Here is a 19,067-nt window from a genome sequence, read left to right on the forward strand (position 1 = left end):
TTCACTAACCTCTCCTTTACATATTCTTTTCCAGTCACATTGACCTCTTTGCTGTTCCTCATACCTGTTGGGCAAGCCTTTGATTTAGTAATTTTGCATTCTTCCCAAAGATATTTTACAAGACTTTCTTCAAATATCACCTTCTCAGTGAGGTATTTAAATTAAAACACATCTGTGGGGCGCCTGGGTGGCTCAGTGGGTTAAGCCGCTGCCTTCGGCTCGGGTCATGATCTCAGAGTCCTGGGATCGAGTCCCACATCGGGCTCTCTGCTCAGCGGGGAGCCTGCTTCCTCCTCTCTCTCTCTGCCTGCCTCTCTGCCTACTTGTGATCTCTCTCTGTCAAATAAATAAATAAAATCTTAAAAAAAAAATAAAAATAAATAAATAAATAAATAAAACACATCTGTTTCCTTTGATACAATTTTTTTCATAGTATTTTTTAACTTATGTCATCATCTTCTAAAGTTATCTATTTATTTATGTTTATTATCCCTCTATCTTATTATTTCATCTACAAACTTTTTGTTTTTTCCTTTTTGCTCTCTGATAGCTATTGCAATATTACCTGGCTATTAGTAATAGTAAATGCTTAATAAATAAATGAATCTATTCAATAAAAATTTGTGAAGTTGGAAACTTTAAAAACCCTGACCTAGAGAGTAGCATATGAATACAAAGAATAGTAAGTTTTTAACAGGAAACAAAAAATAGTTGGAGCTGGAAGACTTGTTGATCCTTCTTATTATATTAGTTAAACTATTTCTTTTGCCTTGGAGTAAAAAGGATTCATCCTTTAATAAACACAAGGTTATCTGATCTGATGCTATTTTATGGGCAGAAGCGATTACAGCTGAGTTTTCCATAAAATTAGTAAAACATGTTTATGCTTGTATCTTAAGAATCTATGATCTGATACAACGAGAAAAGAATAGGATGATTTACTTGCTATTTATATAGTTATTTCTCTGACCCTATCACTACTTAAAATTTGGCTGCAAACGATAAATGGAACTTTATCTTGTCCATAGTACTACAGCTCTTGGCTCATTGGTGTGGCTTATAAAAATATTTTTCTCCTACATATTTGTCTCACATGGTGCTGCTTCTGGGACTAATAAGAATAGTAAGACTTAGCAGAATGGGCAACTAAGCAAGCAAATTAATATAATGAACACAATGAATCTTAAATTAACCTTTGTGATGGCAAAATGGCCAGAGTATGTTTACAAGTCAGATTAGAGATTGTGGATTTACTTAATCTTAAAAAGATTGTTGTGGAGCACACAAACTTTATAGTAGATGATGGATGGATGCATTGGTTAATAGATAGCTTTTTAAAATAACCAGTGTTTTATTTACTTATCTAAGGTGTAAATACAGTCACTGCCAGACCGTAAATCTGACTTCTGTTCTCTAGACTCCCATTCAAATAATCTATTTTGCTATCTTAGGTCATGTTGCCTTACTCAGCACCATATTACAAACAATCAGAAGAAAAAAAACTGAAATTTTGTCTGTTTTAACAGGTGGAATAAATATTTATCTACTTAGATTGAATTAATTATATTTAATTCTGCCTAGGTATCAGGAGATGAAGAGGACCTTTTATGAGATTTTCAAAATGATTTTTGCAAATAAAATAGTGTTAAGCAATGTATGGTATATGTAAATATTTGTAACTCAGACACTACAACCTTACCCTCTTAACTAGCTAGCTATGCATAGCCTTAAATATTAAGAGATATGGAGAATGACTTGAGAAAGGAGTGATCAAATGTTCTCTTGACATAGATATGGTGATGTTATCAGAAAGAGAAATCAGAGGTATTATATATGAAATACATCAGTTCAGCATGCTATTTAATAATTGTATTTCTTTAAAACTTACTTGACTCTAGGGCACTCTGAGAATAACAGCTGATTTATTTTGTATTTCTTTAAGTCCTAGACCTCTAATCTTCCAACCTGGCACACATAGCAAAGAGAAACAGCAGCTAAAAAATGATAAGGGGATAGTACTGTGTGTATTTCAGAATAGAACCAGGGCAGGATAGAATGCATAAATCCTCAAGTCCTGTGGATTTGTAAAAGCAATGTGCAGTTCAAGAAGATTGTAGAATGCCACTATTTCTGTGCTCACCATAATTTTTTCCACATATACTTCTCACCCATTTTATTTTTTTTAATTAAAACTTCAAGGGATGGAAAAGTAAAAACCCAAATAAAGAATTATAAATGGAATACATATAAAGCTTTGTGTATCCTTTTATTCTTTTTTTATGGTGAAAATTAAGTTTGCAATTTAGGTGTTTTTGAAGAATGTTGTGTCCATAAATGAAACTGATTCTAAACTGTGAATCTCTGTATACATCTTGATAGAAAACTGGCCTCTCAAAGATACCCACACTCTAATTCCAGAACATAAAAATATGCTATATTACATGGAAAAGAGGAATCTGGGTTGGAGATGGAATTAAGTTTGCTATTCAGGTGACCATTAAATAGGAAGACTACCCTGGATTATCTACAATGGGCCGACTGTAATCACAGGGTTCCTAAAGTGGAAGACTGAGGTGGGAGTTAAGTCAGAGTGACCTTGTAAGAAGGAGTTGACCCACCATTGCTAGATTTGGAGATAGAAGGAGGGGCTACAGTGAGGGTATGCACTATGTCTCTAGCAGTTGGAAAATTCAAGCAAACAGATTCTTTCCTTAAGACTCCAGATAGAACGTTGCCCTGCTGACACTTTAGTCTTACCCTGGTAAAACTTCTGATCTATAGGACTGTAAGATAATAAATTTGTATTGTGTTAAGCCACAAAGTTTGTGATGATTTGTTATAGCAGTGATAGAAAACTCACATTACACCTTTAATAAGTGTATTGCTACTACATTAAGTTTCATGGGTTAGTTTACTTAAATTTTTTAATGACCCTTCAGAATTTTATTTAGTTTTCCTGTTCTACAAAGAGAGGCAGATTTTTGGTATACATATTTCAGATAATAACTTTACATATAACACAGATAAAATAAAGTGCCAAATACATTTTCAAATCTACCTTATATTCCACTCAAGAAACATTGACCAGTAACAATGATTTTGAATGTTACTATCATTAAAATAATATTCTGAGAAAGTTTCAGTAACCTCTGTCTTCATGAAAAAATGATCAAAATAAAAACAAAAGTCTAAAAACTTACTACATTGAAATTTTGCTTTACAAAATGAAGACATTTTTTATGAGCCCTTTGGTAATGATCTACTTCCTACTATGTAAATGTTTCTCTAAGAATTTAGTTTTTATGTAGGGGAATATATATTTCATATTAGTGTATGGAATTTCTCCTACTTTACTTGGACTATTGTAAAAAGTTTTTGAAAATTTTTATTTTCACAACGAATTCTGGAGCCTATGGTTCCACAAGCTTGATTCCATATTTCTCCCTGTTCAGTGACAAATTTATAACGTGGATTCAACTGTAAATTTTGCAGCATACTGCAATGGGCTATATGGTACCTCTTACTACATCTATTAATTTCCAAGAATATTTTTCTTCAGCCATAATTTATAAAAGCTGCTGTATTATTTATTACCCACTCTCTATCAATCATCTAGTTTAGGAGTGTTTATTGCTAGGTTTATTTGAATGAGGGAAAAAGAAAGGCAATAAGTCCTTTGGGTATTAATGTGAGGTTTGTGGGAGGATGTATTATTCCCCTCAAAGAAAGCTGACATTTGATGGTTGACTTACATAAGTGCAATGGGATACTGTGGTTCAAATGATTGGTTAAATACATAAACTTGCTAATAAGGTTAACCTACAAGGATCAAAGTAACATGTGCTTAAGGCCCAAACTCCCCACTCTTTTTTAAAATTTAACTGAAGTGATCCTCCAAAGAACTCAAAAATTCATTTGCTCCACAAAACAGTTTCCTGTGAATAGCCATTAACGAATGTTGGTAAGAACCTGGTACATTTAGATGAAATATTAATCTGGAAATTATCCGTAACTGCAAACTAGACACTAATCTTCAATTACATAAAGGGAGAATTTTAGAAACATTAAGAAAATTATTCTATAGCAAGGAAATACATGAAGGAAATCATGTCTCAGTCAAGATGGTCTTCAACTGTAAGGCCCCACCTTTATGTTATCTTTATGTAAATTTAGATAATTAGTTTTGAGTATGGACTTGAACTGCTTGTTAAGGTTAGTACTCTTTTCTCACAGAGTGAGGCATTATGAGAGATATCAGATAATCCAGTGCTTTGGGTCTATAAACTAGAAATTAATCCATTGAATGTGAAAGAACAGCCTCCAAAGGCAAAGCTCTTCTTTTTTACACCGATAATTAATTAACTATGCAATTATGAGGCTTATCACCAACATTTTTAAACTGCTGATATTCAGGACCAAAAATATGCCAAACTGTATTTACATTTTTATTACCTTTTTCTTTTTTTTTTTTTTTTTTTTTTTTTTTTTTTATTTTTAAAGATTTTATTTATTTATTTGACAGAGAGAAATCACAAGTAGATGGAGAGGCAGGCAGAGAGGGGGGGGGGAAGCAGGCTCCCTGCCGAGCAGAGAGCCCGATGCGGGACTCGATCCCAGGACCCTGAGATCATGACCTGAGCCGAAGGCAGCGGCTTAACCCACTGAGCCACCCAGGCGCCCCTATTACCTTTTTCTCAAGTTTTTCCACTTGTATTAGAATGACATTAGAAAGACATGTTGCGGGACGCCTGGGTGGCTCAGTCGGTTAAGCCGCTGCCTTCGGCTCAGGTCATGATTCCAAGATCCTGGGATCGAGTCCCGCATCAGGCTCCTTGCTCGGCGGGGAGCCTGCTTCTCTCGTCGCTCCCTCTGCCTGCCTCTCTGCCTGCTTGTGTGTACTCTCTCTCTCTATCTCTGGCAAATAAATAAAAAAAAATCTTAAAAAAAAAAAAAAGAAAGACATGTTGCAATCAACTCGTTCATTGGAAAGTACTTGAAATAGGAGATAGACATACCCTTTAGTCTTAGGAAATAGAGTTGGTTGTTAGTTTGTTAATTATTATCTGCTCCCCATCCTACGTCTCTCAATTTGGGAACTTGTCCATTTGATTTATAAGTCATCAGGCTCAATCCCATTAATTGAGATCTTCTGGAGTATACAACACTCCTTATATGTATCCAGCAAATCATTTTCAAGTATATCAGTGCATTTTTCAGGGTCTTTGAAAACAATTTGCTATGCTTTTGCCAAAGTCACCATTTGCTCAAGAATTTTTAGAAATAAAATTCTTCTTTTGTCGTGTATAAAAATACTTGAGATTAGTTAGTTTTCTCTCTTCTTTCCACCTTTCTTTAAACAAATGATGTAAGGGCTTGTTAAAGGCATGAATAAGAATCACAATTTAAATTTAGTTTAAATATAGCACACCTAAAGTTAAGTTGGTTGAGGATTGTGAGGGACATCTACTTAAAATATAGACTCTATTCTATTTACAGAACTTACAGCAAGATTTTTTTAAATGACTATTCTTAGTGACTCTCCTACTATGTTGCCTATTAGTTTTCTTAACGTAGTGTAATCATAATAACATTCACAGCATTCTTTTATATAACACAGAATCCATATTTACCTTCTAAATTTTAGGATATGTATTTGTTTTGATTTTGAACTTTAAAGATATCTTTCTTCATTAATTTTTATTCTCAAGAATTTTTAGAAATAAAATTCTTCTTTTGTCGTGTATAAAAATACTTGAGATTAGTTAGTTTTTTGTTAAAGATATTTAACAAAATATCTTCATTTCATGTTAAAGATATATTACTTTTATAAAAGTTGGAGCTAAAACATATCTTTTCTGTGAACCACAAAATAGAAAGAGGCTTAAAATGCATACTTCTATTTTTATCAGTGTATATTGCATTACTCACAGGAGCTTAAGGCACACTTTTTCAACTGGCTGTCAAATACTAATCCTGACAATATCCTTGTAATTTGTTATGTTGCTTAATTAAAATGGCAATTAAGTCTTATTCACTGCTCATAGCACTAGGGATAAAAATAAGACAAAACACCTCTTTTTGAATGAATGTGCACTCTTACGTTGGCTATGATTATTAATCTAGTGAATTCCTTTGAAAGTAATCTGCTTTCAGCTCCTTCTCAGAGTGCTGTAGATATAATAGAATTTTATATTTATATTGTACATTGTAATTTTCATACCACTCTTAAACACATTTTAGTATAGCCTTCCAATAATCATACACAAAGAACTTACTAGTAAATTCTGGGTTATCATCCAATAAACATTTGAAGAGACTGAATATTCAATAAGAGTGCATGATATTCTCCATGCAAGGAGACTTTTTTGGCAAGTGAAAAATCGGAATTATAACTAGGGTTTCTTGCTTCAATTATTCCAGTATTTTTCTATGAAACTATCCTTACGTAAGAGAAAGAAAAAAAAATACCTTTCAGTAAAACCTACTAGAAGAGGATGATGTTGGAGGGGTACCAGGGTGGCTCAGCTGGTTAAGCCTCTGATTCTTGGTTTCTGCTTAGGTCATGATCTCATGGGTTGAGATGGAGCCCTGCCTTGGGCTCTGCACTCAGTGGGGAGTCTGCTTGAGATTCTCTCCCTCTGCCCCCCACTCTCTCTCTCAAACAAATAAATAAATCCTTTTTTGTTTTGTTTTTAATGAGGATGATGGAAGAAATATGCAGTCATTATAGTCATGATAAAATCAAGGAATACTACGCAAGGCTGTGTAGTAAATACATGACTGGAGAGTCATCAATTAATTAGCTATCTGGCATTCAGCAAGTGCTCAAATATAAAATCTTCTATTTTCTCACCCCTAAAATTGAAGCATTGCTTCAACAATCCCTACCCGATATGAAATTCTAATGGATCAGAAGCAGAACTAATTGAGTCTCAGATATTACTTTTATTTGGGAAATCAGATGTTTGGTCAATAATATCAGCAATACTTATAATGACTTATCATTGTGCACTTAGAACATGGCAGGAGCATGTTAAGGCTTTAGATGCATAGATGAGGTCACATTATTATCTCTATTTTATATGTGAAGAAAATAAAAAGACTTCAAGGTTAGGTAACTGATCCCCAAATCATTTAGCTAGTAAGTAAGTTATATGAAGCTGGAATTTGAAACCAGGTTTTTTTTTTTTACTCTGAAGATTCTTTTTTTTTTTTTTTTTTTAAGATCCTGCTTTCAACATAAATATCTTTTTTTTTTCTTTTTGAAGACTAGCCTTAAGTTTCTAGTCTAATGTTACTTAGTTAAAAAAAAAAATCAATTCATCAAGCAGGTGGATTTATTTTAATCTGTTAACAATTTAAAATAAAAATTTCAAATAATTCAAAATGTGCATTTTCATTTTCTGTTATTTATCTGTGCCTCACTATTGGCTTTAAGTTAATTTAATTTATGTCAGGACATATTTTTAAATAGTAGAATGCTTACTATTTCAATTTTGCATTGGCAATTTGACCTTGTTCACACATAATTTTTTATAAATGGACCTCAAAAAGAATGTATATAGCTTGCAATAATATATAGTGAGAACATTGTTGTTACTAATGGGTGTGTCATGTTTATCTACTGCTTATCATTTTTTTAAGCTAGTAGATCTATTTTTTTGGAACAGTTTTAGATTTCTAGAATAATTGAGAAGATAGTACAAAGAGTTCTCATATGATTTCATACAGTTTCCTCTGTTATTAACACCTTGCTTTAGGGTGGTTCATTTGTTGCAATAAATGAACAAATATCCACACCTTATTATTTAATAAATCCACAGTTTAAGTCTCAGTCTTTGTGCTATAGTGTACTATTGGTTTTAATAAATAGATAATGTCATTCACCATTACAGTATCATACTGCATAGTTTTACCCTAAAATTTTCCTCTGCTTCACTATTTATCCTTACTCCTCTCACTCTGAACCCTTAGTAACCATTAATCATTTTACTGTCTCTACAGTTTTGCTTTTTCCAGAATGTCATGTAATTAGAATCATGCCCTATATAACTGTTTCAGGGTTTCTTCTTTTACTTACCAATAAGCGTGCCTTTTTCTGACTTGATAGCTAATCTCTTTTTATTAGGAATAGTACTTCACTGTATGAATGTACCACAGTTTATCCATTAACTTATTGATAATATCTTGGTTGCATTAATGGTTTTGGTGTCATTTTTTTATAAAACTGTTGCAAACATTTATGTGTAGGTTTTTGTGCAGACTTAATTTTTTAAAATTTTTTTAAAGATTTTATTTATTTATTTAACAGAGAGAGGGAGATCACAGTAGGCAGAGAGGCAGGCAGAGAGAGAGGGGGAAACAGGCTCCCCGCTGAGCGGAGAGCCCGATGCGGGGCTCGATTCCAGGACCCTGAGATCATGACCTGAGCTGAAGGCAGAGGCTTACTGAGCCACCCAGGCGCCCCCAGACTTAAATTTTTAATTAAATGGGGTAAATACCTAAGAGCATGACTCCTGAGCACATGGTAAGACTATGTTTAGTCTTGGAAGAGACTATCAGTCTTTCCAAAATGGATATACCATTTGACATTCACATCAGCAATGAATGAGTGCTCCCGTTGCTCCACATCCACTCTAGCATTTCATATTGTCAGGTTTTTGTTTTGCTTTTAATTTTAGCCATCCAATAGGTGTGTGGTGGTATCTTGTTTTAATTTGCAATTCATTAATGACATAATTTTAAATATCTTTTCATATGTTTATTTGACATCTGGGCATCTTCCTTGGTGAGGAATCTGTTCAGATCTTTGCCTCTAAAAAATAGTTTTTCTCCTTGTTGGTTTTGAAGAATTCTTTGTATATTTTGGATACAAGTCCTATATCAGATATGTATTATTTTATATTTTCCTCAGTCTGTGGCTTTTAACTCTCTTAAAATAATAACATTTCTAATGAAAGCATTACTAGATACTTTGCATATCTCAATAAAAATGACATCACTACCATCTTTTGGATGTCATTTAAATAACTTCTCCATTGATGAAAGTAATATAAAAAAGAACCACAAATTACAGGTTTCATAAAATCACTGTCTGCCATGTTATAACAATTTTTATCCCAAAGATTTATGATAAAAATTTATGATATCAGCAAGAAGGATATATATATATATGTATTGGAAACATGTATGTATAAATGCATTTTATATTATTATAAGATATAGTATATATAAATATTTTGAAATATACATATTATATGAAAAGAATGGTTAGTTACAAATTTTATTACATATTACATACTGATATTAAATGTATATCATACAGCATCTGCTCAACAGTTGTTTGAGAACCAAGAACAGCGTTCAAAGCACTACTATAAATTTAAGCTGTCTTTCCAGTTAGTCCTCTGTTAAAATGAAAGTATTTTATTCATTTCTTAAAATGAAAGTATGCAGAGGTATGTATAGCTTTGATTCCTATATTTCCCAATTTCCAATTAATTTGAAAGTATTGAGAAAAAATTGTAAATAGTTATTGCTCCTCATAACATATTTGATGGTTAAGTTCTCTGGCTACTGAGGTAAATTCTTGGGTCCATGTTTCACCACTTGACAGCTGAACGACCTTAAACAAGTTACTTAACTTCTCTGTGCTTCAAGTTCCTTCATGGGTAGAATGACGATATAAATAGTATGTGATTTATAGATTGTTGTAAGGATTACAGTAAAGTGTAAGGATTGCAGAAAGTGTTCATATTTTGCACTCAGTGCTAATAATCTTATTTATGTAGTTGTCAAAAAGTTTTATGTAATGTAATATAAAATGCAAGATATACTGAATATTGGAGAAAATACTTGATAATTCAAAAATATCATATATGTTTGGAAGTAAAAGAATTTTAAAGTCTCATCTTATTTATTTAAGGGGTATTTTTCCAACTGTAAAATTTATTTCTTTGGTATATATTGAGATGAATATGTCAATAAGAATTTATAGATAGATACAGAGAAGTAGATACATAATCCTTAAATGCACATAAAGCAAATAATTTTATTATATCAATTGTTATGATTCATAAAACAAACATGGGGGATACCATGGCTATGTATAGGTAGAAATTTGGAATCTAGGGTGTCAGACATCTCTCAGGCATATACAAATAGGTACTTAGAGAGCTTGTGTTTGTCATTTGAGAAGGAAAGAAAATGGCGATTGAATGAAGAATTGGGGAGAACAGTGTCCAATTATCTCTCCTCTGTGAGACCAAATTGACAGGTTTTGAGCACACAGAAAAGGGAAGCCAGAAAATGATGCTTTGAAGCTGTTTTCAGGGATATATAAATTTTTAAACCCATAAAATTATAACATCCAGTGTTATCAAAAGAGACGAAACGTGTCTAATGTAAAGTTGGGCTCTTACTTTCCCACAGAGACTGGGAGAGTGGTAGCTATCTCCTGTATTGCACTTCAAAGAGACTGTTCTCTGGTCCTTGAGAAGGACATTTCCTGGGTTGTAAAACTGGCTAGAGTCTGGGAGAATTTACACACATATCAAAAGGGAAAAAATAATTATGGTTACAAGTTTTCTAATAATAAATGTTCTTAAAAACAACAACAAAACAAAAACAAACAAACAAACAAAAATGGAGATCAGAGGCCCAGAGAGGAAGAAGCCTATCTAAAACTTAGTCAAGCTGAAGGGAACTTGAGGGTATCTTGGTCAGACCTCAGATTCTGCCCTTGCACAAAATACATTAGTCTGGTCATCAGCCAAATCATGACACACAATACATCAACTCTAGCTCACTCAAACTTCTCTGCCTGCAGCTTTCCATTCCTTTGTGTAAACTTGTACATCAATAGCTGAAACTTGAATGGTGGGCTAAAGACTTCAGCATCACCTGGGACCTTGTAAGAACAAAGGAATCTCTGACTCCTCCTGTGATTCATTGATCTGCACTTTAACAAGTTCCCCTGGGGGGTTCCTCTGCTCCCTAAGGTTTGAGAAGCACTACTAGGCATTGTTTGTCTCTCTCCCACTCATCCCTGTTAATTTTTTTTCTATTAGCTCCAATTCCACAGGCACTTGGCCTCAGACTTTATAAGGTTATGACTAGTTAATCTAGTAAGTGACAACAACATTGTGTATTGATAGGGAATAATTCATTCATGAGAGCAGAAGAGCAACTGACTTCTTGCAATCAATGTGATTTTTTCTTTTTTCCTGATGGGGTTAAACAATGACAAGAAGTGCTCTATTCCTCATCATTGTTTAATTCAATTGGAAAAAAAATCAAGTTAGTTAACAGGTGAAAATATATTTTGTACAACTACTTAACCTTTACTAAGCAGGTGTGCACTCCATCTATTGGGAGAGGGCCCTACATTCATATATTTTGATAAGAATGGATAAAATAGTGCATAGTTACCATGGCAACAAAAAGAATAAGATGTTTTCTGTTTAGTACAGGTATCTTTCTTCTTTTCCTTTCTTTTCCTCCTCCTTCTGGCTTCCCCCTTCCCCATGCCCTCCTCCACCTTCTTCTTCTGTTCTCTGTAGCTTTTAGATTAAGATTTCTGGTGAATATTTTTGCATTTATATTTATTTTTATTTCTTAAAATAACATAATATTTAACTTACCTTTATTAATAATGAGATTTATTTCTTTATGTGCCAGGCCATTTGAGACATTGAGAAACATTTAATGAAGTAGAAAGCTTTTCCTAGCAAGTGTTGGGGAGAGGGTTGATTGACCTTGTAATCAAAGAATCTGCTTCTGGTTGGGTGCATGAGCTTTTGAACCACTTACTCACTATATGATTCAGTTTTCTCATTCATAAAGTCAGGAGCTCTAGAAGGAAGGTGTTGTCAATGTAGTTTCTAGATTAATAGTTCTATTTTTTTCATGAATATGAATCTCTTCACCCTTCACCCTTTGTGTTCTAAGTGGTTTCTTTGTACCTTCCACATTTTTTTTTTTACCAGTATCTTTTACAACTTGTATGGGCTAGACTAAAGATTGGCAAATATTTTTGCTGATATACCTGACATATAGCATGCAATGTTTTGTTTAGTACTTTCAACAATTCCTTAGACACTCTAATATTATAAACTTAGATCAGGTATACAGATATTGAATGAAGTTGCTACAAAGCAATTTCACTTCTACAACACTTACTCCCAAAAGTATGTATCTTTCAAATAATCATATGATCTAAAACAAATGAATAAACAAAACACATGTGTCACACTAAGTGTAATATGAGGGAGGAGGAATCTAACCTTGAAGGAGAAAAGTCACTAAGGCAAGTATATCAGTTAAACAGTTTATAGTAGGTTGAATAAGCGCTACCCAAAAAAGTGAAGTTCTAATATCTGGAGTTTGTAAATATGACATTATTTGGAAAAAGAAGCTTTGCCGATATAATTAAATTATGGATTCAGAGATGAGGAGATTACCGTAGATTATCTGGGTGAGCTCTAATTGTCATCACATGTACCTTATAAGAGAGAGACAAAAGGAAATAACACAGACACAGAGGAGAAAGAAATCTGAACTTAAAGGCAGAGACAAGAGTGATGTGGCCACAAACCCAGGAATGCCAGAAAGTAAAAGAGACAAAGTGGATTCTTTGTTAGAGCAATCCAGGGAAGGACAGTCCTGTTGAATTTCAGATTTGTAGCTTCCAGAATAGTGAGAGAACAAATTTCTGTTGTTTTATGCTACCAATTTGTGAAGATTAAGTACAGTAGTCTCAGGAAATTAATACAGGTTTCAGTATTAGCAGTAAATCTTTTATAAAAGTAAATTTCCCTTCCCCCACCACCAAAAAAGTAAGCGGAAAATATTCAAGTCAAAAAACAGTACTATATTCACTGAATCTGAAGCATACTACTTTTAAAATAGTAATTTCAACCCTGAAATATCATATACTATCTCATAATTTCATGGAGTAGAGTACAAGAATACTAGTAGGAGGGCACTTGGGTGGCTCAGCTGGTTAAGCAACTGCCTTCAGCTCGGGTCATGATCCCAGAGTCCTGGGATCGAGTCCCACATAAGGCTCCCAGCTCCATGGGGAGTCTGCTTCTCCCTCTGACCTCTCCTCTCATGCTCTCTCACTCTCTCTCTCAAATAAATTAAAAAAAAAATTAAAAAAAAAGAATACTAGTAGGAAATTGGGACAAAATTGAAACTGCAAACTTCTTGCACTCATTCTCAAGTTATCTACTTCTTTACTAGAAGTAGCTATGGACAAGTTTTAGCAAAAGGACTTCACATAGATGTAATTTGTTTTCATTTTCTTCTAATTAGCATAATGAGAATGCAGATTTCTGTTTGCTGCAGAATTCTCACTGTCCTAGCACACAGACCTTCACAGGCTCTTTATGAGAACAGTAGTATTGTAAGCATGGATTCTGTGCTTATAACACAGCTAGCAAATGGTTAATGAATCTGTCATATCATTAAATCTTCTCAACAGCACTGGGAAGGAAGTTTACTTTTGAAATCTGTTTAGGAAATGAAAAAGTAGACCTAAAACATTTACATAACTTATCCCAAATCATACAACAGTTAAGTACTGGTACCATATTTCAAATCTAGTAGTTAAGGTTTCATAATACACTTTCTTAACCACTATGATGTATAGAAAACACTCGACAGTAGAAGGTCTACAACATGCTTTTGTTGTTGGAACAAGACTGATATGATTTCAAAACTCTGGAAAACTGTTTTGAAATACACCACGGGCACTCTTTAAGAAGAAAACACTGAGGGGCACCTGGCCAACTCAGTCAGTTAAGTATCTACCTCTGGCTCGGGTCATGATCCCAGGGTCCTGGGATTGAGCCCCACATCCCCCTCCCTGCTCAGCAGGGAGTCTGCTTCTTCTTCTCCCTCTGCCTCTTTACTTGCTTGTGCACTCTTTCTCTCACATGCTCTCTCTCAAATAAATAAATGAAATCTTTAAAAAAAAAAGAAGAAAACACTGAAATGATACTGCCCATTAATATACATATGAATTAAAGATTAAATGATTCTCCCTATTTGATTTTTAACTGGGGGCTTGTAGCATCTTTTCCTCTATATCTCTGATATAGAAGAATGAAAGCCTCATTCATTTAACAAATAGTAAGTATTCATTTAACATTCATTAACATTCATTTAACATTCATTCATTTAACAAATAGTAAGTATTTTTGGTTATAGTGTGAAGAATCTTGCTAGTAAGAATTTAGATATGAATGTGACAGTATGGATACAAAGTCTAGTTTGTTGAACTTCACATATTCTTTTGCCATATTTTAAACTCGTCAACATCTGAATCTAGTTGTTTTTTTCTTACATGGTTTCTGATGTCTGGAAATTGAGAAAATAATGAACATTTTTCTAGGTGAGGCCCAGATATAACCCAAAGGTCAAGTAACAAAGCTTCTTTACTGGATACATCTAAGATGTTGGTCAATGACTGGATCTTCCATGAATTTCACATTCTGAGTTTTCTTTCGGTTACCATTCCTCAGAGGGACCATTTTAAAACATATTAAAAGGGGCACTTGGGTAGCTCAGTCTGTTAAGCACCTGTCTTTGGCTCAGGTCATGATATCAGGGTCCTGGATCAAGCCCCACATTGGGCTCCCTGCTCAATTGGGAGCCTGCTTCTGCTTCTCCCCACTCATTATCTGCCTGTCTTTCAAATAAATAAATAAAGTATTTTAAAAAGTTAAAAAATAAAACCTTTCACAAAATCATTCTTCAGGCTTTGCCTTGAATCAATTTTTATTCTGAGATTCATTTACTTTAGGTGTCTTAGACTAAACCTTTCTTTCCTTCATCCCTAAGCCTATTTATCCTGGGCTTACTATATTTTATATATAGTAATATATCAATATATGAATATATTCAAATTTTAATACGGATATTAAAATAAAATAGTATATTTTATATACTTTATGGTGTCTATTCATCATATATTACCAATAGGACCATTCAAAAATATAAATTTATAATTGTGAAGTGACTATGTTTACATATAAATATCATTTACCTGTGTATATAAATGCTATTATAATTCTAATGCACACATATCTAAAATGACCCTTTAGCCCCATTGTCTTAGCATGTCACTTTAGAAGTTTTTTTTGTTTGTTTGTTTGTTTGTTTTAAGATTTTATTTATTTATTTGACAGAGAGAGATCACAAGTAGATGGAGAGGCAGTCAGAGAGAGAGAGGGAAGCAGGTGCCCTGCTGAGCAGAGAGCCCGATGCGGGACTCGATCCTAGGACCCTGAGATCATGACCTGAGCCGAAGGCAGCGGCTTAACCCACTGAGCCACCCAGGCGCCCCTACCACTTTAGAAGTTTAAGTATCCATGACCAATGACTTCTTAGTTCCCATCTATCAAATAGATATATTTTTTTAATGTCTTTCTGGGATCCTTCTAAGGGCAAAGTTGCTTTGCACGTTATGTATATCAAACCTAACCTTTGTCAGTCTTCTGTTCCAGCTACTACTTTTTGCTGTCCATCTTAGCCTCTGTGTTCTCTTGTTCTGTCTGCCACATGGATGTCATCTGCACAAAGCTACTCCTGCCAACTTTCTTCTTGAGCTGACTTCAAAACAGCATTGTGGCAAAGACTGCTAGTCAGTCCCTAAGTAACTGTTTTCCTTCACTCTCAGTGCAATAAAATCTTCAATTACTAGCAGAACCATATGGCTGTCCATAAAGACAGCCCTAGCTTCCCTTTAAACTATGTATGGCCATGGAACTAAGTTTTGGCTAATAGGAAGTAAGTCTAAGTGATATATTCAAAGCATACTTTATAACTTTCCTATCCAATTTCTTCCTTCCCTTTTGAACCTAATTAAACTGTGGAAGAACTAAGGAACTATTTGGATCAAGTATACAGAGGCTATCTCCAAAAGAGAGCAAAATTACAGAATTTTTGTTTAATTATGTTTGAAGTCACCATCCAATCTCTAGACTGCTTATGTTATTGCATAAGTAAGAAATTAACAGTTACAGGTATCCCTTGCTTTTTGAAAGTTTGTGTTATACCACTTTGCTTTTATGAAAGACTTACATTAGTACCTGTTTTTGATAACCAAAAGAAATCCATAGAATTTTACTTTTATCCCCCCCAAAAAACAACAACAACAGCAACAAGGTGAAAAGCAGAAAGAGCATTGTTCATTTGTTTTATAATGAACTATTATAGCAGCAGCATGCACCCACACTAACTCCTTCTCCAGGACCTATACTCAGCATCTCAGCATCAAGCCACCATAGCTTTGAATTGTATCTGTAAGCATATGTGTTTTATGTTGATTGATTTTGTGTATATTTTAGGAAAATGCATCCTAAAGTATTAGAAAAGATTAAGAAAGCTTATGTTTTGGGTCTAGGAACACTCAAAAATGTTTCCATATAAATTAATGGTAATTACTTATTTGCTTTATGCCATATTGGCTTAGGAAAGTAGTCATAGAAACACTGTACTTATCAGATAGCAGGGGAAATTTGCACCTTGTTCAAAAACATTGCTATTTTGGTTCCAGTTTGGGTAATGGATCCAATATTCCAATAATGCCACTAATCTACATTGGTCTCCCACACATTAAGTGTTGTTCTTCACCTTCTGCCTCTGGAGTCCTAGTTCTCTCTATGAGATTCTCTGTGTGATTCATACTGATCCTGACACTCTCTTCAGGACATCTTCATGGGACTGAGAAGCTGATTGTGACCTCCACTGCTCTTCTTGTTCTCCATCTGTTTAGAAGGAAGTAAAGAGTACAGAGATTCCCAAAGATTCCATGCAGCGCTAGTGGCAAAGGTTCTTTTAGTATTGTTACACACTGGTTTCTCTCCGTAGACTTTTAAGAAATTAGTGTCTAGACAAGGAGGAGTCAAGTACAAAGTCCATTTTTGTACTTTCAGAAATTGCTAACAGTCTTGTTGCTGGTTTAATACATAATGCAACACTCTTTATTTCCTTTCTTTTTTTTTAAAGATTTTATTTACTTATTTTAGAGAAAGAGAGGGCATGTGAGAGAGAGCAAGAGCAAGGAGGGGACAGAAAGAAAGGGAGAAGCAGACTTCCTGCTGAGAAGGGAGCCTGACAAGAGCCTTGATCCCAGGACCCCAGGATCATGTTCTGACCCAAAGGTAGACATTTAACCGACTGAGCCACTCTGCTTCCCCAAATCACCTCCCTCTTCTCCTCCCTCTCTTTCTTTAAGATCCTCTCCATTATCTAATTTTCATAGGGCATATTCGAATTCCTTCTAAATGACATGTTTATTATCTAAACTTTGTGGAAATTTGATCTTGTAATCCCTACAAGTCAGGAAATATGGCTGAACACCATAAATAGGAGGGGTATTTACTATTTACACATCAGCTACATGCGAGTCTCTGAAATACCTGAGCTGAGAAGACCCTGATTGCCATCTTTTTTTTGAGAAATTATTATTCATCCCAGGCTGCCAATGGTAGTATATGTTACACTGTTAGAATTCGAAATTACCAAGTTACTTTTTCTATCAACGATATTTTATAAATACATAATACATCCAGTTTCTAATTCTAGGTCTGCTACTTACTATAGATATTTCTTTGAACAAGTCACCTAATCTAAGTCTCAGTTTCACATTCGACAAAATGAAGATATTAGCCTTGCTTATTTCACAGGGTTGTTGTGAGGATAAAATGGGGAAAAAATATTTATGAGAGGAGTTTGTGAACTGTGAAAAAAAATCATACACATTTAAAGATTTATTATAGAATCAAAACTTCTTGCCTTTTATAATTATATAATGGCAACTTTTTTTTTATCTGCTTATTGAATTCCAATTTAAATGCTTCACTTTAGAGTATGTTAAACCAATTAGCATGTCAGTAATTATATATTTTATGTTCTGAGTAATTATTCATTCCTTTAATAAACATTAACATTTACTATGTTATAGGTATAATAAGATAAATGAGTTTATATTCTTTAAGGATCTTAAGTTCCAGTGGGGTATAAAATTGGAACAGAAATAGAAAAGTGCATGCAAGTTGAGACACTCAATGACAGACTTAAATGTAGGATGCTTTTAAAATATACAGATTTTAGAGGCATTTTGACATATTGCAGAAAGTTGTGAAGATCCCCAAGTGAGGAAAGAAGTGTCCTGGTTAATAATAGTACTGATCCAAGTAACTTGGATATAAATGCATCTAGCTAGAAAAAGTGAGTACGTTATAGTATTTACATAATTGAATGTTCCAGGGATGAACTTGTTTTAGTCACAATTAGAGTAGAAGCAAACTAACAAAATACTCTCAGGACTCTCTACCTCTGCAGCTTTCTTTTGCATTGATTTTATTCTTTAAGATTTCCCTCTGCAGTGTACGAGGTGACTACTGGTGGTCCTAGGCATATATACTCATTACAGTTGAAGATATTAAAAAAGGGAAAATTTTCTCATGACTAGCTCCAGCAAAGACAGTTTGGATTACATGACCAATCAGGAGTGATTATTATAGGTAAAGGCATGAGGTCTCTCTGACTACCCAGCCTGAGTACTATGCCCTGGTTGTTGAATCATACGTTAAGGAGAGCTTCTTCAAATGGAAAAGGATTAATTACCACAAAATATTTTATGTATGTATTTATGTATATAGGTATGTAGTTGTTTGCTTAATGTCTTAACACAACTTTGACCATGGATTTTGTTCATTTGTTTATTTCTCCATACCTGTATGTTTCACAGTGCCTGATACATGGGAAAGCCTTACTCAATATTTGTCTAATGAATGAAGTAAAGGCACAGAATCACCCAATATGAAGAAAGGAATTGAAGTTTACATCAAGACTAATAAATTTAGCTGTATATTTGCCTATAATTTTCTTTATATTCTATATCCAAACTCAGAATTCCTTTTGAAATCTTTTATTAAAAGCTCTACTAGTGTCAATATATCTGTTGAATAATTAATATTTTCTACTTTAATTTATAATGATATTTATGTTTTAGCAGCAGTTAGTTAAATAAGTTAAAAATTCTCAAAATCATA

This window comes from Mustela putorius, unplaced genomic scaffold, assembly GCF_011764305.1.
Source record: "Mustela putorius furo isolate JIRA1106 unplaced genomic scaffold, ASM1176430v1.1 tig00537227_pilon_pilon_pilon, whole genome shotgun sequence".
In the NCBI taxonomy this organism is placed as follows: domain Eukaryota; kingdom Metazoa; phylum Chordata; class Mammalia; order Carnivora; family Mustelidae; genus Mustela; species Mustela putorius.